Consider the following 23,900-nt stretch of genomic DNA (forward strand, 5'->3'; position numbering starts at 1 on the left):
AGATGTTGCGTGGAACGGTGAGTTTGGCGCGGCGCTGCTGCTGGCGATGCGACGCGTTTAAAACAAAGTCTTTCCTCTGGTTTGAAGATGCGATGAATCCGGAATCAGGTAAGAAATCAGGTAATATTCTTGTTCTAACCTTTGCTTCTTTCCTTCTTTCTAGGTGCTCCAGGTTCGAGGCGAGCGTGGCAGAAGGCTGGATGCTGCTGCTGGCACGGTGAGCATTACGCTGCTGGATGCAGAATAACGCGAAGCGTGTCCTGCTCTTCGGGCGTGGTTTAAATAGCCTCCAAAGTAGTCCCAGGTAGGTATTCCTCCCCGACCACATCCGAGTAACAAAATAGTCCCTAAGGTAAAGTAGTCCCTTTCAGACCTCACATGGGCTTGGATCTTCTTGCAGCATGGTCTGCATCAGGTAAGTGTGCACCTATGAGCCTGGCGCCTGTGGCGGCAGGACTGATGTCCCATATGAGCCTGGTGCCATAGGCGCCAGGACTGAACCCAGACAGCCCCTAGCAGGGGTTGCTGGGTTTTCTCAAGGCGACATGATGCCTGCTCCCGGGGCTGATGGACGTGGTCATGACACTTCCTTCTCCTTCTGACCTTCTTCTTTTCTTCACTCTTCTTGTCCTTCTTCTTCTTGTGTAAGTAAGGCCACGTTGCTGGGTTTTGGGAAACCCTGGCAACAAGGAATCCCCGGGAGGGCGCCCCTCAATATACAGTGGAAAAGCCCCCTGGCTGAAAAAACCCTATGAGTCTCTCGGGGGCTGAAGGATAGTTCCAAGACAGGTAAGCACTCCAATCCAGGAGCGAACAGATTCACAATGACTCCAAGAGGGATGTAGATCCGGTATCGAGATTTACACAGTGGTGTATGCAATGTAGTTAAACAGGCTCCAAATGGTGCAGGCTCCAAATTAGACACAGAAGCGGAAAGGGAGAGGTTCTGAAGAAAAGGAAACAAAAGGGCTAGCGAAGCCGGGGCGAGACCCGTAAGAGTGAGCCAAGAGTCGGAAAGAGAGAGCGAGAGCGACTCCGAGGAGTCGAGAACCCAGGAGGAGTAAAGCAGAGAGAGAGCAAATTAGCCACACGGCGGGAAGAAGCCCTGATAAACAGGGCGAGGGTGGAACAAGAGAAAGCAAGGAGATAGAGCGTAAGCTCTGGAAAGTGCAAGCGAAAACTAGCGCCTAACCGACAAACGTCGTAGGTTGCAACGCACCAGAGGTTTCCCAGGAGCACAGGATATAGTGGCGGCAGCCATCTTGAGATCAACTAGATCGCTGCCTTCCGACGTAAAATGACGTGATGGCAATACTAATGGAACCTCCTGCGGTTCCATATCTTCCATGAGGACGGCATGTCAGTGATTTCAATCCGGCACACACCCAGGTCACGCCCAGCGTGTAGTGCGCAAATTAAACCCTTATTTATTTTTATCTATAAGTTCAATATTCTGAACAATATACCACTCATATTGACCCTTCTCCTGAGAACCACGCTCCCCCACCCCCCACCTGGTCACACTGAACCAGGAACCAGGCTTGTTTGCAAAGGTAAATATTTATTTATGTATTTAAAATTTAATCAGAATGGGCCTCCAGGGGGCGCACGGATGAAGGATACCTCTGTGTGAGCCCCGGACCCACGGGCCCTAAAAGGGATTTGAGCCCCCACCTAGGCCCCCCCACTGGTCCACAACAACGGTATCTGCGCAATATGAAACTGTCCCCCACCCACTGAGCGAAACCACGGAACAAAACGCTCAAGAAACAACGAAGAAAAGACTTGTTCGGCGCCTCCCCCTCCCGACTGCAAACGCAGTGTTCCAGGCGTGGGCCGAGGCCGCCTGACACCCGCGGCACCCAGGCCCTCCCACCACCCGCCCGTGGGGAACGAAGACCACGCTGGGGCCCCACTAGACGGCCCCTGCCTTGTTGCCTGTCCCGCAGCCCCTGCGGGTTTGCTGGGCATCGGCGGTACATTTCCGCACTTCCGGTGCGGCTGCTGGAGCAACCCCGGATGGCTCATCCCGTGAAGACGAGCCACGAAGCGGGTAGGTAGCCCCTCCTCCCCCTGGGGAGCGTGCATAAGAGCCCGGTGTAACCCAAGGCCCTTTTCACCCCCAACCCCCTGGGATCTAAAGTCGGGCGGAGGCGTGCTGATCGCAGTGGTGGGGCACCAATCCCCCGGCCCCCCCATCCTACTGGAGGACCGCTCCGATATATAAAAGCGGCATTACTCGCCACAGGATTGAGCCGCATTGGAAAGCAAGAGCCTTGAGAAAGGGCTTATAAAGAGTTGCTCCTACCTACACCCTGGCCCCTTCACTGGGGGCGTAAAGGGGGGGATTCCCCGCAGACCCGGCACCTGGCACCACTCCAATCAAAGCTCCAATTGATACCCTGCACAATCCCGGGTGCCCTCAGCTCGCCCCCAGTCATAAACACCCTGCAACACACCTGGGACGGTACGCCCCCTCTCTCCATAAGGGAACAACGCCCAATTTGGTGACGCTGTCTCACTAGTCGTCCCTGCTGGGTCAACTTCCTTGCTAAGCTTATTGCCAGGTCCTCAGCAAATAAGGCAAGGAGCTGGTGCCTGCACCCCAAGCAACGCAGAGGGAACGTTAGCTCCGGCTATGTTTAACAGCAATTTCACGACCCTCTGAAGCTGCCCCCTGCACACAGTGTGCCGAGCCTGCCGCCCAGCTACGAAAACCCCACATCGCACCAAAAGTGCCATTCGGGCCTCAGCTCCCATTGCTCCCAACCGGCCCTGCCCACGCAACTCCCTTGGACTCCATTATCCAAGGCCGCAGTACACACAGCAACAAACTCTACCTTACATCAAGGCCAAGCAGAGGGTTGGGCCCCCAACTCCGGGGCGTGTGCCCTCCTCTGGATAAGCAGCAGCCTACCGCCTGACCAGGACACGGATAGGTGGACCAGAAATAGAGGGCAACGATATAGCTGGAGGTGCTCACACCTCCACTCCGCCTGCAGCCAAGACCCCATCGTCAGCGGCTTGGCCCCACACACCCCCTCCGGAATCTCAGCACAGACCGGCATCGTTACCTCAGCCCCCTTGACACAGCACCGGGCCCACCGACAGAGACCGTCCCGAACGGAGGGTAGAGCCCCTGGATTCAGGGCGTGTGCCTCCTCCCACCGAAGGACCTCTGTTCCAAGTAACATCACCCTGGTGCCCCGCAACACAGCTCACGTGCCTCCCAACACACCAGGGCAGAGGGTAGGGCCACCGCTCCCGGGGCGTGTGCCTCCTCGAATACAAGTGCCATATGAACATTAAAAGTAAACTTGCGGAGGCCACCAGGGGGCGCACAGGCAATGGCTGCCTCAGTGCGTAGCTCCCGCCGTGACCGGGCTTCTGTAAGGGATTGAGCCCCCTCCAACCCCCCCCCGGCGGGCCCACCCCAACGATTTCGCCGGGCGCCCCCCCTGAGCACCCCCCGGGCGAAAGAGCGGCATCCGAGGTCCCCGGGAATCGGAAGATCGGAACCCGGGATTCCCTGCACTGGGAGAAGAGCGCGGCCCGGAAGGCCACGGAGCCGGAGGAGAGGCGGGCCCCTCGAGGACTGAGCGAGGCTGACGGAGCGAGTCGGGGTGTGAGGCCCCCCCTCCCCCCTGGATCTTCAAACGCGGGCTGCCACAGCCCAACGAAAGACGAAGACAGCAGAACCAGAGGAGGTCCAGGGACCGCTCCCCGCGGGCGTGCGGGCCGAGGTGAGAGGCCCTCCGCTCGCCTGTAGCCGGCGGGTGCGGACCCCTGGAACACACCAGAGGTACGAGCCGCCCCCCACCCCCCCAACACATTAGCACCACCAGACAGGGGGGTTACCTGAGTGTGAGGCCCCCGCCGGTCGAAGGTGGGAAAAAAAAGCCACGGACAAACAGCTAGGCCACCACTGGTCGGGCGCTGGATCTAGATCGCCCCCCCCTGCAGACTCAAAGAAGCCCACGAAACTAGCCCTACAGGCTTCCGGGTTCCCGGCGTCCCTCCAAGGGGTACCCAGTAAAGGCCCCGATCCCCCACGGGGAGTTCGGACGGGGTGTGAGGCCCCCGCCAGGTGACGGTGGGGCGTGTGCCCGCCCCCCCCCCCGCAACGTTCTACAACTCCGGCTGGAGCCGGCCCGGGACGGGTCTGCCCCAGTGGACGGTCCCTTGGTCTCGGGGGCCCCCCGCTGACGTCCCCAGGAGAACGGTCTCACCCCCCGCCAGGGACATTGAGACCCAGACAGTGGACCACGGAAGGCACCTGATGAGCTGGCGGGAGTCCCTGCAGGAATATCGCTTCCAGGAGGGCAAAAAAGGCAACAAAGGTACAAGTCTGAAAAGAACCATGGCCCAGTCGGAAGAAGCAGCCCCTTCCTCCTCAGCCATGGAAAGGGGCTTCGCCTCAATTTTACAAGAAATCAGGGACATGCGTTCTGATATTGCACAGAAGTTTGAAAAAATGGACAGATTGCTTCAGGTCGAGATCCAGCAAACGACCTCGGCACCCCAAGAGATTCAACTCAACATGAGGCTAGAGGCCCTGGAAAAGAGGGACGAGGAGAGAGCCCGCCAGATGGACGATTTCAAAAATAGGGAGAGGAGGAACAACCTCAGGATTTTCGGGGTGCCCGAAATGGAGGGGGAAACGGAGAGGGACGTCACCAGAACGGTGCGGGACATCATTACTCTCCTGTTTGCGGAGGAGATGACTACAGAGCCTACATTCGACAGAGTGCACAGGGCGGGGGGCAGAGCGGGGGGCCCCCGTTCGATCCTGGCCCGGTTCCACCACTACTCGGAAAAGACTAAGGTGCTGGAGGAGGCCAGGAAGGCCCGAGAAATCACCTATAATAATGCCCAGGTCTCCATATACCAGGACCTCTCCGCATACACGTTGGCTAAGCGGAGAATGTGCCGCCCCCTCACGCAGCTGCTAAAGGAAAAAGGGATACGCTATAGATGGGACTATCCCTTCTCCCTGACATTCGAATACATGGGCCAAAGATCGACCCTGATCACAGAAGAAGACATCCGCGGTGCGATCCAGGAATACGTGGTGGACACGAACCCCCGGAGGGGCCCTTCGGGCCCAGGGGGGGACAGACCCGGTGACCCCGGCCCGCCGAGGGACAGGAGAAAGAGAACCGATACGCGGAAATTTAGGAAAATGTACACCCCATCTCCAGCAAAGGAAGGCGGTCGGAACGATTCCGAGGACTGAGAACGGACTCGAACCGTTATGATCTAAATGGCATTTGGAGGAGTCGGAGGTTTAATCTTTAACTGCATCCCCACGAACAGCAAGTAAATGGGTCTCACAAAAGGAATGCAGCCGTGGGAGAGTTTGGGGGGCTCAAGAGGATCAGCTTCAAGGGCGATTAGCCTGGCCACAGGGGGCAGGCTGGTGGTTCGGCCAAAAGCCAGTGTTGGCGGAACTATTTGGCTGGATGCCGGGGAGGGGGGGTACACGAAGGTTGAGGGGGTTCAGTTTGGATTTGGGGTAGGGGGGCAGTTAGGGTTTTGTTACATGCCCGCCCGTGGGGGAAGGGTGGGGGGAAGAGGGGAATTCAAGGAGCAACCGGGAATGAGCATTACAAAGTCGTTGACCGTGAGGGAAGATTACTTAGATCATGGCTGAGAGTCTGCCTGCCCTGGGTGTGGGTTCCCTCAATGTTCGGGGCTTAAATTCCCCCACGAAAAGATCCCTGGTTAGTAGGGAGTTCCGAAGAGCCAAGCTCGACATCCTCTTCTTGCAAGAGACCCACTGGCCTCTGGGGAAGGAACCCAAATTGCGGGGTGGTGGGGTTGGGGAGGTCTTCAGCGCTTCCCATAAGGGAAAGAAACGAGGGGTGGCTATACTATTAGCTAGAGGCGTCAACTTCGAAAAAGAAACCATATTGAAAGACCCGGGGGGCCGCTATCTGTTAGTCCGGGGAGCCCTGCAGGGGGCTCCACTCACCCTGGCGGCCATCTACGGTCCAAACGAAGGCCAAGCACAGTTCTGGGAGGAGATGAGGGATAAACTAAAACTTTTTGTTCACGGTACGGTGGTGGTGGGTGGGGATTTTAATATGGTCCTGGACCCAATCCGGGACAGGAAACGAACAGGCCCCCAGATCCCCAGGGCAGCGGATGAAATCATGGCCTGAACCTTCCAGAGGGTTAATTCAGAACTAGGCCTGGTGGATACGGTCCCAACCCCTAGATCCGAGACCCCCTCCTTTACGTACTACTCAGCAATCCACACATCGTTTTCCAGAATAGACTACATCTTGGTGGACGAGTCCTTGTTCCCATTTATATCTCGCTACAGGGTTGAGCCGGTCCCCTGGTCTGACCACGACCTAGTCAGAGTTACTATAGCGAGGGAAGGGCTGAGTGACCGCGGGGGGAGATGGAAGTGTAATGACTTTCTACTAAAAGATGAGGTACTAGCGCAGGAGGTACTTGAGGCCATCACTGAATTTTTTGAGTTTAATGACAATGGGGAGGTAGGTCTTCACACCCTTTGGGACGCCTTCAAGGCCACCTTGCGTGGAGTCCTGATCAAAATAGGAGCCCTGGAAAAAAGGGTAAGAGCCGTCCAGGAAAGGTGCCTGAGGGAGAAAATTGCCCAATTCCAACCAGGGGGTTCCCCTGCGGAGCCCTTAGACCGTGACAGGATAGCCGCCCTGGACGATTACAGGCTCCAGTTGAAGGAACTCCTCCTCCAAAAAACCGAGAGAAGTCTCCAGCTGGTCAGACAGAGGTACTATGAGAAGAAGAACAGGGCGGACAGGATCTTAGCCTGGAAGCTGCGAGAGGTCCAGACAAGCAAAATGGTGAGAGCAGTTAAAAATGAGGAGGGGAAATTAGGCCACGATGCATCCCACATAGGAGAGGCATTCCGCAGATATTACGAAAAACTATACTTGTCTGAATATAACGGGGATGTGGAGGAAATCGAGGGGTTTCTGGATTCTATACAGATCCCAGCCCTTTCCAGGGAGATGGCGGAGGGGTTGGAGGGTCCGGTGACCGAGGACGAGGTGGAGCGAGTGATTAGCGGCATGAAGGGGGGTACCTCCCCGGGTGAGGATGGCTACTCAGTCTTCTTCTATAAAAGGTTCCGTTCTACCCTGGCTCCGTACCTGGTAAAGGTGTTCAACGCAGTGTTGGAGGGGGGGTCTCTCCCGGACTCCATGATGGGGGCGATCATAGTGGTGCTCCCCAAGGATGGTAGGGACCCCTCAGAGTGTGCCTCCTACCGCCCGATATCTTTGTTGAATACTGACGTGAAGATCCTGGCTAAGGTGATTGGGAGGCGGATAGAGGGGGTCCTGCCGAAACTAGTCCACGGAGACCAAGTGGGTTTCATAGGAGGTCGTCAGGGCTCAGACAACATCCGAAAAACTATAGATTTGTTCCACCATGCCCAGAGGTCTGATCTTGACGCGAGCGTCCTATCCTTGGACTCGGAAAAGGCGTTCGACAGGGTCGAATGGAGATTCATGGCACTCACCCTACAGAGAATGGGCTTTGGGCCACAGATCCGGGACTGGGTGGCTGCACTATACAGGGCCCCGAAGGCTAGGGTTCAGGTGAACGGCAGGCTATCGGACCCATTCTCCCTCTCGCGAGGAACCAGGCAGGGATGTCCGCTTTCCCCCCTAATCTACGTTCTTGCAATGGAACCCCTGGCCATCGCAGTCAGAGCTCATAGAGATATCAAGGGGATTAAGAGAGGTGAGGTGGAATTTAAGCTATCCTTGTTTGCGGATGATATCCTGGCTTACCTGGTGGACCCGCGGCTCTCGCTTCCCCCCCTCTTGTCTCTGATGGCCACATTTGGGCGCTTCTCAGGGCTCAAAATTAACGCATCCAAATCGGTCCTACTCCCCATGAGAACACTAGACCCGGGCTTGGACTCCCTGGACAGGTTGGAGGGGATAACAGTGGGGAAAATCTCTATCCGATACCTAGGTGTCCTCCTTCCCAGGGACCTTTCCAACCTTGCCCCTATGAATTACGACCCTGTGATGGTGGGGATTACGGCAGACCTGAGGAGATGGGGCTCCATGATTCTGTCCTGGTATGGCCGCATGACGGCAGTCAAGATGAACATTCTTCCACGGTTATTGTATCTCTTTACCGCTCTTCCTGCGGTCGTCCCCGACCAAACCTTCAGGGTCCTCCAAAACGCGGTCCGTGAGTTTATATGGCAGGGTAGGACACAGAGAACCGCAAAAACTGTCCTGACTTTACCTAGGGAGGAGGGAGGGTTTGGGCTGCCAGATTTCCAGCTTTACTATCGTGCCGCCCAGTTGCGTGTCCTCCTGGAGCATATGAAAGAGGGGCTGGGCACATACTGGTCCTATCTGGAGGACATGGATACCCATCCACTAAAGGCTCGGGACCTTCTATGGGCCCCACGAATGTTTATTCCGAATAGATTAAAGTCCCACCCAACATTGGGCGTTCTCTGGGCGATCTGGCGGGAGGGCCCCCAGACAGCACACTTAACGTCATGGCCGTCCCCGATGTCCTCTCTATGGGGCCAACCCCTCAAGCTGGGCAGTAGGGGGTTCCGCTGTGCACAGTCCTGGTCCGACTCGGGGATGGAATGGGCAGGGCAGATGTTTAGGGAAGGAGAATTCCTACCATACGAGGAATTGAGGGATGCTCTTGGTCAGGGGTCACTATCCATTTTTGAATATCTCCGCTTGAAGGGCATCCTATGTGACCAGGCCTGGGGCCAAGATTTGAAGAGATAACTGACCCCCTTTGAAAAGTTTCTTGATACAGCGTCCTCCAGGAAGGGGGCGGTTTCAGGGATGTATAAAATTTTGAACACTGTTAATTTGGGGGAGAGGAGGCGGTTCTGCTCTTTCTGGAACGAGTTGGCAGGGGAAAAGATCTCGGAGGACGCCTGGTCCAGGATATTTAAAATAGCCTTCCACGGGAACTTATTTACCGCGGATATGGAACACAACTTGGATATGGAACACAATGGCACAGAGACCCTGCAAAGTTGTCAAAAATGTTCCCAGGTGTATCCCCAGCATGCCCAAGGGATTGCGACCAGGTTGGTTCGAGGGCACACATGTGGTGGCACTGCCCGAAGGTACAGGCATATTGGGAGGAGGTAAGTGGCTGGATCGTTGAAATCTCTGTGGAATTGCTCCCCCAGAACCCTCTGACTATGCTGCTGGGCCTCCCCCCAGAGGACACGGACACATTGAGGTACCCTAGAATGTGGGAAACAATGCTACGAGCGGGAAGGGTTGCCCTCGCCCTAAAGTGGAAGAGCCCAGAAACTCCCTCCAAGGTGGAATGGCTACAGAAGGTTAAAAATATGTTCTTGATGGACAAACTGACGGCAATGGTAAACAATGTCTCGGCCTCCTTCCAAGCGAACTGGTACGGGGTGCAACAGACCTGTGGATGGGATATCCACTGATCCGTAGCGTGGAATTGGGAATGGTTTGGGCGCCCATGGCCCGGGAATCGGCAGACGGAGTACAGCCATACTAGAAGTCAACGCTCATGCTCGCCCCCAAGCTCCAGACTAATAGAGCTTGCATCACAAAGATTTTTTGTTGGGGGGGTGGGATTGTATTGGGGTGGTGGGGGTGGGGGGGCGGAGGCCTCCGGGCCTGTCACTTGATTTCATGTGAATATGCTTGGTGCCCTAAAGTTTGTTTAAGAAAATGTCAATAAAACCAAAGTTTAAAAAAAAAAAGTAAACTTGCAAAATACGCCTACTCCCCGCTACCCCACGCTCCCGAACAGAGAACAATAATGTCAGTAGTAGCCTCTGAAACGGGTGCGGCAGCTACCAAGGGAGACATCGCCGCCCTTCTAACTGAAATCAGGAACATGGGGGCCAACCTCGGCAGTAAAATGGACAAAATGACTCGTAGGGTGGATAATATCGAGGAGAGGCTGGAGGGAGTTGAGAACAACCAAGCTTCAATCGACACCCTAGAAGCCCAAATGGACCTCAGAATACGAAATATAGAGAAGAGGGAGGATGAGATTCGTCTTAAGATGGACGATTTAGAAAATAGAGAGAGAAGGAACAACCTACGTTTTTTTGGAATACCGGAGAGAGAGGGGGAAACAGAAGAAGACCTCAAACAAACGATACACAATATCGTCAAAATCCTGACGGCCGACGAGGACATTGATGAACTTAAGACCGAGAGAATTGACAGAGCTGGTGGCCCCCCAGGTGGCCCGAGATCGGTCCTTGCCAGATTTCACAGATACCAGGACAGAACAAGGATACTCGCTAAGGCCAGGTCCGGAGGCACCCTCACTCTTGGAGGGGCCCAAATCACCATCTACTAGGATCTGTCATCGCTTACACTGGCCCTCCGCCATCTATGTAGTCCCCTCACGAGATGGCTTAAAGAGCAAGGCACGAGATACAGATGGGGATATCCCTTCTCCCTCGCGTTTGGACATGGTAGCAGGAGGATACTACTTCGCTCTGAAGAAGAAATTCAAGAATGCATCGCAGAACCTCCTTGAGTCACCCCCAGGGGAGGGCACACGAGACGCCCCTACACAGGAAAGATCAAGATGGGAACTTCAGGGCCCGAGAAGGAAACGAGTAAAGGAATCCAGAAAGTACAGGCGCCCCAATGACACGCCAGACAACAACAAGTGACATGGTGCGCCCGAGCCCAGTATTTCCGACGAAATCTGCCTCAAGAGTTCCTGCAAAGGACCAACTTATATTCCGGATCTCGGCACTCCTGCATCATTGGTTCCATCTCAGGACACGTGAACTGCGTGACCCGCAAACTTAAGTTGCCGATGAACGACGACTCCGGAAAACGCATGTATCATTATATATACTAGTTCACAGTGTAAACTGTTGTTGCTTAACATAATGTGTTTGTTATACAATTTTGCATAAGGGGAGGTGGGGGCTCAAAATGCTATGTCAATTATAGTAGTTGACGGGGCCGTGCGGCTGCGACTCTTGCTGGTGGTCCGACAGCGGACCAGCTGTTCACACCGAGTCCAACTCGGACGCCACCACAAACAGACACAGACCCTCATTGAAGGACCAAAGAACAACGAGATAAGACAGAGGGCAACGGGTATGATGTTCACAACCCTAAAGGGAGGGGTTGGGGGAGGGACGCAGGGCCTGGCACAGCCTCAGCTTTCCAGAGGTACCTATTTGAACACTTCCTTCATGGCGATCTTCCGCAACGAGCGACACAACATGATGAGCGAACTCATAGAGCGCACCTCTGACCGACGGACATGACATCCGAAGTGGCAGGCATGGCACACTCAAAATTGGTACATTGAACGTTAAAGGGCTAAATTCTCCCACCAAGAGATCGCTAGTCTACAGAGAGTTCAAAAGAGCACAACTTGACATCCTTTTTCTGCAAGAGACCCGATATGCCAGGGGGGAATAAAGGAAGACCCTATGTAATAAAGCAGGCATTGAATACTGGGGCTCTGGCCCCCTTAAGAAAGCTGGAGTCAGCATCTTAATCAAGAGCACACTCCGATTCGAGCACCTCAAAACCTGGACTGACATAAGTGGCAGAGCGCTCGTGCTCGTCGGCAAAATACAGGACACCATTCTCACGCTCGCATCCATATACGCACCCAGTACTGGCCAGTCCAGGTTCCTCCAACAAACAGTCCCCCAGATCATGATGGAAGCAGAAGGCGAAGTGATCCTCTGACTCATGGATGGATCCAGATCTAGATAGACAAGCCGGCAACCCACTCGCAACCTCCCCAGCTGGACCTAGTCGATCACAGGTCACGGACATGATGGAGGCCTATAGCCTCAAAGACGCATGGAGACACAAGAACCCAAACTCAACGGGCTTCACTTTCTATTCAGCACCACACGCAACGTTCACCAGAATAGATTACATATACCTCACTCCTCAACTCACCGATGCTATGGCTGACTCCAGCATAACACCTATAACATGGTCTGACCATGACATGGTCACAGTCACCCTTGACCGGCTGGCCCTCCCCCAGAGGAGCTCTAAATGGCGATGCAACGAAGCGCTCCTCAAAGACCCAATTTTTCGAGACCAACTAGAGGAAGACATCACCCATTACTTTGAACAAAATAACACGGGCGACACCTCTTTAAACACCGTATGGGAAGCAGGTAAAGCCACCTGGAGAGGACTGCTCATCAAGGAGGGGGCTGCCAAAAAAAGAGAACGCCAACTCATAGAGAACAGACTCCGAAAAGAAATCTCCCAACTTGACTCTATCGCTCGATCCCCAGCTCCCGATAGACAACAGAACATAGAACGAGCTAACAATAAGAGGGAAGAACTGCACCAATTAGAAACTGGTAATATTGTCCGTAGACTCCAACTCCTTAAGCAGAAACAATATGAACATGGAGACAAGGCGGGTACCCTACTAGCCGCAAGACTTCGAGGGCAACGCAAAGAACAATGGGTTCCAACAATACACAGCGGTGAGGCATCCCTCGACCACCGCCCTCTCAATATCCCGGAAGTCTTCGCCGATTTCTATGAAGAACTGTACTCCTCAGACGCCGCCCCACACCCAGAGGCGATCAACGAGTACATGTACAAGGTGTCCCTCCCGTCCCTTCCCCTGGACGTGGCACAAACCATAGACGCCCCGATCATGGGAGAAGAGATTGAGGAGGCAATCAAAAGACTTCCCGTGGGGAAAGCCCCTGGTAACGATGGCTACACCGCAGGCTTCTATAAGACCTTTAAAGATGCCCTCCTCCCATTCCTTGTCGAGCTGTTTAATAATATACTCCAATCAGGCGTTGCGCCGGACACCTTTGCAGAAGCATTAATCACTGTTATACCTAAGGAGGGCAAGGACCCCACCCTGTGTGCCTCCTACCGTCCGATTGCCCTCTTGAATATTGACGCAAAGATTTACACGAGAGTCCTTACCGCACGCCTTGAATCTCACATGCCAGCGATAATCCACAATGATCAGGTGGGGTTCATCCTTGGGAGACAAGGTGCGGACTCTACCCGGAAGACCCTCCACCTCATACACGAGGCCAGGAAGATGCCAGACATGCCCACACTATTTTCGATCGATGCCGAGAAGGCATTCGACAGAGTTGAGTGGCACTTCCTAGAGGCCACGCTGGCGAAAATAGGCCTGGGACCCGATGTCCGTCGAGGGATCAAAGCTGTCTACATGGCGCCACGTGCCTCAGTAGCAGTAAACTCTCAATACTCTCGCTGGTTCCCCCTTAGCAGAGGTACGAGACAAGGATGCCCTCTCTCGGCTATTCTCTTCGCGCTCTCTCTGGAACCCCTCGCCCACATACTCCGAGCAGACCCCGATGTACAGGGACTACGAGTGAGTGGCAGAGAGTACAAGCTAGCCCTGTACGCGGATGACATCCTCCTCCATGTCCTGAATCCGATGTCATCGATTCCCCGTGCGATTCACCCGATAGAAGAATATGGCAGGCTGTCAGGCTTCAAAATAAATAAAACCAAATCGACTGTCTTCCCAATCCACGAACCCTCCCCGGACCACCAGGCGGACCTTGAAACCCTGGGACAAATCATTGGAGGTCCAACACTGAGATACATAGGGATCAACCTAATGAGAGACCTCAAACATCTCTATGAGGCAAACTTCCCTTAACTCCTGGATGCCCTCAAAGCGGATCTTGTAAAATGGAAACCTCTTACGATTTCCTAGATGGGACGACTGAATGCCATCAAGATGGTGAGCCTCCCACGTTTTTTGTATCCCTTCCAAGTTCTTCCCATCACAATCCCGGATCACTTCTTCAAACAAGTCAAAAAAGCTATACTGGATTTCCTTTGGAACGGGAAGAAACCTAGAATATCCTATGAAACCCTGATACTACCAAAAGAGCACGGGGGCGAAGGCCTACCGGACATGGAGCGATACTATCAGGCGACTCAGCTCAAGATCCTGATTCCTCACCTGCGCGACCAAAGGGACCTGCAATGGATCCAATAAGACAACAACAACCTGACCCCCATTACCCTCGCTGAGTGGCTATGGGTCTCCAGGCCGAAACTGACGAGAAGATTGCGCAACCACCCGATATTGGGAACGCTGTGGAACATATGGAAGGATGGGAAGGGAATGTCCGGAGTCACCACATGGCCCTCTCCCCTGAGCCATCTCTGGTCCCCCGGGATCAGAGAGCATATCCCCGAGCACCCCAGATATCAAGCCTGGTTCGATACGGGACTGGAGAGAGTAGGCCAGTTGTGGAGAGACTGGAAATTCATTCCGATTACGGACCTCGAGGAAGCCCTCCAAATACACCCAATCCCGTTTTTTCTGTATCTCCGATTGAAAGGGGTATTATCCAGGAAAGAATGGAAGACCAAGACACAGAGTGGGCTCACGCCCTTCGAAAACAATCCTGGACACGACCACCACGAACAAAGGCCTAATAGCACGCATGTACAATGCTTTGATCACTAAGGACCAACCCGCGAGTTCACACCTGAAAGAGAGATGGGAGAAGGACTTTGGTAGAGAATTTGATCAACAAACCTGGGTCAGAATTTGTGAAACTCCATCAAAAATGTCGATCGCAGCCCAATATAAGCTACACGCGACAAAGCTACTCCACAGATGGCAGTACGATCCACACGGGTTCTCCAGAATGTTTCAGTCCTCCAGCCCCAGGTGCTGGCGTCAATGTGGCATGGATGCTGATTATTGGCATATGTGGTGGGGTTGCCCCAAGGCCCGCATCTATTGGCAGGAAGTCCTGGGATGGATTAAGCAGCTAGACGGCATAGACAGGGAATCGTCCCCCCTCCTGATCCTCTTCGGTTTGGAAGAAGAGGAAGACGAGCTGATCAGAGTTAGAGGACTGGTATCCCCACTGCTGTTGGCCGCCAGAGCGAGCTTGGTCATCAAATGGAAGTCTTTACACTTCCCGACAAAAAAAAATTGGATACAAATTGCCACGAACATTTACACAATGGAAAAAATCACGGCGGCACTCCATGACAAGGCCGCACGACACGAAGAAGCCTGGTGCGACTTCGCCAACCAATACATATCAAACTCAGTGACAAACGACCCGGCGCACCAGCAAAGCCAAACATCCCCTCTGGCCCGGAAAGGACAACCCAGAGCAACCTGCCAATTTAGCATGCCTGTCACAAACCTACACTGCGCACCCAATGAACTCCAAAACCGAATGTTCACCAGCGCCACACATCATGTCGCCCGACTCAAATCACCATGACAAACGCTGAAGACCCTGAAGTTGCATGTGCAAGGACAAGGGGCGGGCGGGAGGGGGGAATGGGATCAAAACGTCCCCTCACGAAGGGGTGACGAGTAGTTGATGTTAAACGTTGACGCAGGTGATATCAAAACTGCTTTTAGGTGCTACTATGTGAATACAACATGTACCCACCTGTATGACTTTTACTGATGTTTCAAACCAATAAAAACTCAAATTTTAAAAAAACAAAATTTAATCACAATATATTTTAATAGGTAACAGCAATCACCAATAGGGTTACAGAACACTGAATAGTATCTTTACACTAGGAATCAAGTAATGAGCACAAAAACAAATGTAGCACAGAAAAGAATACTGTTGGGTTGGTTTAGAACAAATGACACTATGGTTAGAGGTTCTCCCTGCAACACCCCAATGGGCAATTAAATAGATCTGAGGAGAGAGCAGGTATTCAGGAATAGCACAAATTAAACAGAATATCAATCCCTCCTTCCCCCTTCAAACACAAGAGAAAAACGGAATTAACTTTTCAGCTGTCAGCATGGCTTTGAAATTGTCTTTGGAATTGACTGAGCAAAAACCCCAAATGTGGTCAAAAATACATTAATTATATAAATTCCTATGGGAGCCGCTTTGAACAGTTGCACACAATCACAAACAATGATTTAGTCAAAAGAAAACATTTGAAATCTCAAAGTCCTAATAGGAAACAATTTAAAGTTAATTTACACGTGTCAAATTTTTCAGAATGTCAAATCTATGCAGACTTTTCCTTATGCGATATTCGGGCCGCTCACACTGTTTGCTAAGGATGTTAGGTACAAGTAGGAGTTGAAATTTCACTTCTATCATAAAAACTGAGGGAGTTATAGAGGTTTTAGTAAGAGCCGTTTTTTTGTAAAATAGGCGCGAGAATGGCAAACAGAAATGCACTTTTGAAAATGACAGATGGGTTTGATGACACTAGATTATGACTATGAAAAAGCGAATGCCACAGATGGATCTTACAGTAACGTGATCAGCCTGTTGTGGATACTCTACTTCTTCCTGGGATTTACTTCTCTTAATCAAATCAATAAAAAGTTAGGGTTTAATAACACAGATGAGAAAAGAGTCAGCGCAAAGATAGCTCTAGCAATACTATGGTTCTGAATTAAAGATGGGATGGGTTTGAGATTGGGATCATACAATGCAGATATATTATGGGTCACAGTTCTTCCTATTAATACTCACAGAATAAGTTATTAAATCGGACCGTCAGTTCTGGTCATGGATTGGTTCTGTCAAGGCAGGACAGCACATCAGGCGCGGGACTGGATAAGCTATGCCGGTCACCTTATTTGCACAGACTCTGCCTTTCTTGTTTGTGGGTATTTCAATCAGCTGGATAGCGAGTTCCTCAGGAAACCCTTGTGGTAGCAAGCCAGAGAGTTTCAGGATACTGGTTCAAAAGGCCTTCTCACACCACAGCGCTTCACTGGGTTGTGAGAATAAGTTAGAGAATTTAGGCCTTACAGAAAGTCAATAGTTCTCTACTACTGGCAAGAGTCTTGGCATCTGGATCAGGAAGGATGTTAAAGCTGGATGTAGAATGCTGGATCAGAGTGCTTCGCCGGAATCAGGAAAGTGAGTGAATCAGTGAGTCCCTATGTGTTGTCAGCTGTCTCTATTTATTCTTTCAAATGACATCACAAAAGGGGTTTATGGGCCGGCTTAACTAAGCTTGCCTCTCTGAGCTTGAATTGGATCAAAACCTCATCTCCGCCTTGCATCTGAGTGATTGGATTAAGGCCGGATGATGTCACATTTTATGGTTTGCTTTACAGTCCTTAGAGACCTCCCTTTAGCTACTGGTCTCAAAAACGGATTTTATCCTAAATACATATTTCTACATTGGTCACCTTTACACAAATCACACACAAAGTAGGGCTGTACCGAATAGCATATTTAGTATTCTGCCGAATACCGAATAGTTTGTCAACTATTCGGCCGAAGCCGAATATGAAGCCGAATAGTTGCTTTATCTAATAAATCATGTTCCAAACTTCAAAAAACACACTTATTAAAAAAAAAGCACCATTTTAAATGCATTTTATACTTTTATTTCTCTTCATTGTAATTAATGTAACATCTTTATTTAAAGTATAAAAGCCAGAAATAAAGCAGATTTAACCAAAATGAAGGGACCAAATGTACAGAAGAATGTTGCATATTCAGTGCCAGTTTAAGAAGGAGGCTTCCCAAATGCAAAAGGATTGCCTTTGTGAATCAGATGCATTGCATTCGCTATCCAGTTGCAAAGTCGATGCGGTCAAGTTTCAAAACTTCTTTGCAGCTCACATAGAAATGTATAAAATGGTTCATGTCGGCTCATGCAGGACACAAGTCAAGAGGAAATCTGAAATGCGTGAACTCCATCTCACAACTATTCACCCCACCCAAACACATGCTGCTCACTTTTCCTAGCCACTCTTTCTCACCAATACACAAACATATGCAACATATTATTCCTGATTAAATATCAGATAATGTAAAACTCAGGACTCAAGTCCTTAAAAAAAGAAAAGGGGCGACTATGATGTACCCAATGGGAAGTGACATGACAGGAACTGAAAGTATCTATGAACATTTCTTTCAGTTTGTTTTTTCCAACTGAAACAAGTGCACATTGCATATAAACATTCACCAAAAGAAATGATGTTCCTGTATTGTTGCAGGCTAACTATAAAAGATGAGCACCTTTTTGTCTAAGAATCTGTAACAAAACATGCCCTAAAGAGCAGATTACAATACAAAATGTTTTTCAGCTGTGGGATAGCAATTTGTCTGGTCTAATTCTATTCAGTTATGCAAACTGAAGTCTATATTTGCCTTTCTGGTTTTATGTTACATTGTATTCAAATGAGAATGTCAAAGTATTCTGCAAGAGCCGAATAGCAAGAAACTATTCGGCCAGAGCCGAATAGCTTTTTTTCAGCTGGAATTCGGCCAAATACTTACTCGAAGCCGACGTTCGGTACACCCCTAACACAAAGATTCCATATTTTATGTAGTAGCTGTTCCTCAAAATCCTGCAGCTGTGGGATCTTGTCTCACCTTTCTACAGAATGTTGTCCTTTTTGCCATGAACACAATTTCGAAACTTTCTGCAACATTCCACAAATGTGTGTGTTTACCATGGGGATGTGTGTGTAAATTTCACAATTTTAGCATTAACACAGTTCACTTAAAACCGCATATATTGCCATTCCTGTCCAGAACATGTTACACAGTTCTACCGCCTCTTAAAACGTACAGCAAAAAATCAGATTAACAGATCTGTCCCTTTTATATTTTTCATCACTTTGAATAACAAGTTATGAGTCTTTAAAAATTGTTCATTGTTCATGCTTAACAGCAAATGGTCCTGCCCCTTTGTCTCTCCCTGCAGTCCAGGAGCAGCCCCCTCCCTTGGGAGTTCCTTCCAGGAGCGGGTTACGACCCCTTTCACACCTCCGTTTCCTGGGCTGAAGGCTGTGCTATTGTTCATTCTCTTTCTGTAGACAAATGTCTGGGCTAACCCACAATTATAATCTCCCAGTGAGTTTCTGCTAAGAGGATTTCCCCTCCCCTTGGAAGAAGAAACCTGTTTTTCCACTTCCACAGGGTTGCATCTCAGCCAGGCTAATTTATTCTTAATTAAAAATCCAGCAAAAACCAAACTTGTTGCATCAAATCACATAAATACATTACTTTCTTAGCTTTAACTCTGTGGGATCAAAAACACAACTAAGATCTGTATTCCTTTTAGCAGCAATCCTTTTATGTTTGCTAATCTTTAGTTTAGATACTTTGCAGTTTCATCAGGAGCTCATCTGACAGCTGTCATCCACAGGTAGCCCAGTGTACTGCACACAGATTTGACAGGGGCTGTCAGTTTACAGACAATCCAGTTTGTCTGAGGAAATGTTTTACTCTTTACACTTTAGGACTTTATATATTCGCCATGCTTCAGTAGATTACATGAATTTTAGCGCCAAGCAAGATTTTGAATGTTGAGAAGTGTTGTGGTGTTGGCATTTTGGTGTTTTTAGCAACAAAGCAAATGTCATTTATAGGCACATTTTGGAGTTTAATTTGCAAAGCGCTGCTTCTCTCTCTACACTCTGTTTACTGGCCATGGAGCCCACTGGCACCTTTTCTGTAGTGTGTGCTCTATCCCACCAAACATGCACCATGGGTGGCAGGTTGTGCATCAATGTATTTGCTGTGTTGCAGAACACGGTTTTTGTAGGTTTTTGGCGCACACAAGAGTTTTGCCGCCATTGTTGCTGTTTCTTGTGCCATAAGTAGCAGAGTAATGCCGCATAAAATAGCGGAGTGGGTCAATACATCCCACAGGAATGACAGCTGCTGCTAGCCAGGCTGTCACCAGTGAGCTCCATGATTGTTGGGGGTGCTGCCATAAATAGCCTGTGTAAGTGGTACGCAAGGAAGAATTAAAAGGGCCGTATTGACAGGATTTCTGTGTGTAAAAAGGCCTTGTCTGGAGGGCTGCTATCATAAATATCTGAAGAGTTTTGGAAGACTGATCTCAGGAATTGCACGAGCTTTGAATTTCCAGACAAGTCTGAGGAAGTGTGCTGCAGCCTTCGTCGCTACCGGTTTAGACCACTTACTGCTACAGGTGTCCTGATTTTCAGCTTTGAGAATGTATTCGGCCGGATTCTGACTGAAAGGTAGATATTGGACTTCGGCCAAGTACTTAATTAAAATACCACTCGAAGCTGAATAGTTTCCCCCTTAAAAGGCTTTGGCGCTCAATAGCTTCCTGCAAAAACGACGGCAATTCTGGCGTGCCGGTATTACTGTTTTCGGCAGGCTGACTGCTGGAATTGCCGGCATATTACAGTTCCACGGGTGCGCGCACACCCCCATGCCGTAAATGGTAATATTGGCACACCGCAGTTACTGGTGTTAATAGCAATGTGCTGGTGTTTCTGGCAAAAATTTGCCGGAAATACATATACTGGCACCCAAACTGCCAGAATCACCAGTGCCGGAATTACCAGCAGCGGAAATAGCATCATCGCAGGAACAGGAAGTTTGGTGTGGCCATTTGAAACATTCAATCCACTTTAAATCCACCACTACCTGCTGCCATGGACTTGTACAGCAAGTGTAAACATGCCTGATAGTGGAAAAGGAAGACTCCCTGAGATCCGGCTACAAAAGCAGAAAATCAGCCTAAGTTGGCTGCACTCACAGACACAGCGGTGATTAATGCTGAGGCCCTCTTTGGGGCTGGCAACCGCAGGACCAGCCAGAGAAGGAAGATGACCATCTGGCGAGAGGTGACTGACAAGGTCACAGCTGTGGGGGCTGTCCCACGCACCCCACAGGACTGCCACAAGTGGTGGGTCGGCTTGCGGCTGAGGGTCCGAAATCTCCTGGCCGTTCATAGGAGGGAATCGCTGTCACCGGAGAATGGACGGTGGCACCCCTGACCCTCATTCCCCGGGAAGAGACATGCAGCTCTATCTTGCACATGGAGGGTATCAAGGGAGTGGGGGCAACAGAGGCAGCAGCTGGGACCGAAGGCGATGGTGGTAAGTACAACAAACACCATGTAAATGCAAATGTTGAGTCCACATACATGCATCCCAGGCAGAGAAACACCAAATGGGCAAGGGACCAGGTTTAACATGTGTCAGTCACAGCAAATGGCTTGATCACACACACATGCCAGGGGTTGCAGTCAGTCGTAGCCATGCACAAGACCTGTAGCCAAAATGCACAGCCCCACACATGAACACATGACAAGCGCCCGTGTGTGCCAAGGGAGAACAGGACAGGAATCATAGGCCCACCGCACACACAATAAGCCACCTTCGCAGACCAACAGTCAATGTGCACTCCCACAACCCACATGTAGAAGCACACATTGCAGCAAATAGACTAAAGAAACAGCATGACAAGAGCAGGACACACACAATGTAGTATGAGTGTAATGCAAGCACGCAGATATGACTCCCAGAAGACTAACAGCATGCTCATCTCACCCCAACAGGCACATCCTCTGACAGTAACACACCTGGACCATCAGGCCCAGCATGTGCAGGAAGAAATGGGAAAGCAACACCACCACCTCCTGCAGCACAAGCACCACCACCCCGTCCAGCAGTGCAATCTCACCACCACCTCCTGCAGTGCAAGCCCCACCACCACGCCTACAAAACAAGCACCACCATCTTGTGCAGTGCAAATACCACCACCAGCTGTGACAGCAGCAACGTCAGCTGTGCCACCACCACCGCCATCTGTGCCGCCACGACCGCCAGCTGCCGCCAGTACCACACCTCTGGTCAATGGCCCATCCGTCTCTGTGCCATCCACACCACCATGGGCACACCAGCCACCAGGCCATCATGGCCGGTACACCACAGAGGAGGAGGAGGAGGAGGACGACGACGACAACCACACACCCTACGCAACCCCGTCCTTCAGCCCGGCAAGACTGCACAGCCCCCTCCGCCACCCATGCCCACCATCCGGGACATGGATGCACGTCTTTGTGCAATGGAGGACAGGCATGGGGCAATGATGACACTTACGGAGTAGCAGCTCAATACGTTGAGGCTGCTGTGTGAGTGCATTCAGGTCAGCAGCCGCAGGAGTGCACGGTCACAAGGCCATACCACTTCTGCACTACTCATCCTAGCCCAAAGGATCTGAGAGGGGGATGGGGGGATCTCAGCCATGTCTGAGTCCTTCTCGCACCCCTGCAAGTCAAACTTGAGCGCTTGTAGGCCTAGGGGTATGACCCGCCATTGACTACTACTATCCCTGGACGCTTGCAGCAGGGCAGCCCAGGGCACTGCTTCTAGCGGCTTACATCAAGACCTGGGCCAGCCAAGAGCCCTGTGACGAAGAGGCAGTGCAAATGACACTTTGTGTAACACTTTGGTACACCTTTTGACTGTGGGGTGTTTGCAAACTTAGCCACGGAGTGCTGGAATTTGCCACTGGCCAGGAAGTGCAGGAGCGGCACCAGTTTCAGCAATGGTGGCATGGCTGTCCTGAGGCCGATCCTGCTCCCAATGTCGTCCTGGATGTGGGTAAGGAGGTCATGGATGGTCTCCCTGTTTAAGCGATACAGGGTATGTATCCAGCTGTCTGTGAGGGCCCAGGGTGTGGCCCTTGTCCGAGGGATCACAGCACGCCTCTGCATCACCTGTATACCCATCCTCCTCCTCCTCCAGCTCCTATCCTTATCCTCCTGTCGCCACTCCTGCTGCTCCAGCACCAGCAGCAGGACATCAGCATGGAGCACCTCCAGGTCCATGGTAGTGACAATGAGTGGAAGCATGATTGTATTGGGAAGTGTTCTTGGGGTAGGTGTGGCCCTTTAGTACTGTTCCTGTGTGCATGGGGTGCGGCTGGGAGGATTGGGTGCACCTGTGGCCTTATTTCCTTCACCTGGGTCTATCCATTTACTGGCTGCTGTAAGGTGATGTTATCTCTGGCTTGGTTTTGCTGGTATTATCGGCAATAATCTGCCCCTCGTGATTCTGTGGTGCCGGTATTACTGGCTTACTTTTCCAGAGTTGCTGGTATTTACTTTGCCGATATTATCGGTGCTGGTAATTCCAGGTAAGGTGTTATGGGTGCCGGTAATTCCGGCAACTGTGTTCCGGCAAACTCCTACTTTGCAGGACCGGTAAAAGTGCTGATAAAGTGTATTACAAGCACTTACCATTTTCCGGCAAAGTTGTAATGAGGGCCTTTGACTGTGCCTCGATTCATTCAGACATGCCATTTTCAGGTTGCCATTACAAATATAGGTAAACAAAGGCTGCAGTCACTTCTCTGATTTAATACAACCAGATCAGGTGTGATAGTGCAAGTGTCTCTGTCCTTCATGTGTGAGACAGACAAAGCTCAAAATGCTAACTGTACACAGAGAGGTCTCGCTGATATTTATTGTGCAATTGAAAGCTAGTTTAGGAAATCACAGCAGGAAAACAGTTTTTCTTCAGGGTCTAGTTCACTTTCATAAGAACTGTTTTTTGGTTACTAATTTCATTCTGACCAGTTTCCAATTAAAGTAACATAGATGTCTGCTGTAGAGATTTCTGCAAGTTCCAATCCTAGAGAAAATCCCTCAGGGGGTAATGTGCTTGTAGCATCGAACTGTATGCAGCCATCAGGCCAACAGGTCAAAGCAAGTAAGGTTGCTCATTGGGAAGTGTGCTTGCTGCAGGATTACACGTCCTGCAGAGCCAACATCACCCTTTCCTATGGTTTGGTAGCTTCACAAAACTATGTAATGGAGTTTTCACAAAAATACGTATTCTGAAACCGCAAAAATATCACTTAACAACATTAGGCAGTTAAAAAAGAGAAATGTTTTTAAAAGAGAGCAAGCCAAGAAACTTGGAGGGCTAAATATTACCTAAATGTTTTTTTTCTGGTATCTTTTTTCATACCTCAAAACATCACAAGTGCTACTCTTCCCAAAAAACTGAAAAATACTAGCTATTAATAAAAATAAATTAACACAATAAATCTCTCTTCTCCTCTCAGTACCACAGGTAGAAAGCATGGCTTTTGCATAACAAACCTGTGTATTCAGTGCCATTTGATTTCATCACTTTTTTTG

At 50.7% G+C, this 23,900-nt stretch overlaps 1 protein-coding gene across 12 annotated transcripts in view; it reads left to right on the plus strand.

The window, feature by feature from the left end:
* The window catches only part of OBSCN (obscurin, cytoskeletal calmodulin and titin-interacting RhoGEF), a 3,169,051-nt gene that overhangs the window by 768,134 nt on the left and 2,377,017 nt on the right, over positions 1 to 23,900 (plus strand). The gene's annotated exons all lie outside the window — the stretch shown is intronic.

The sequence above is a fragment of the Ambystoma mexicanum genome, chromosome 2q (assembly GCF_040938575.1).
Source record: "Ambystoma mexicanum isolate Mex_15411 chromosome 2q, UKY_AmexF1_1, whole genome shotgun sequence".
In the NCBI taxonomy this organism is placed as follows: domain Eukaryota; kingdom Metazoa; phylum Chordata; class Amphibia; order Caudata; family Ambystomatidae; genus Ambystoma; species Ambystoma mexicanum.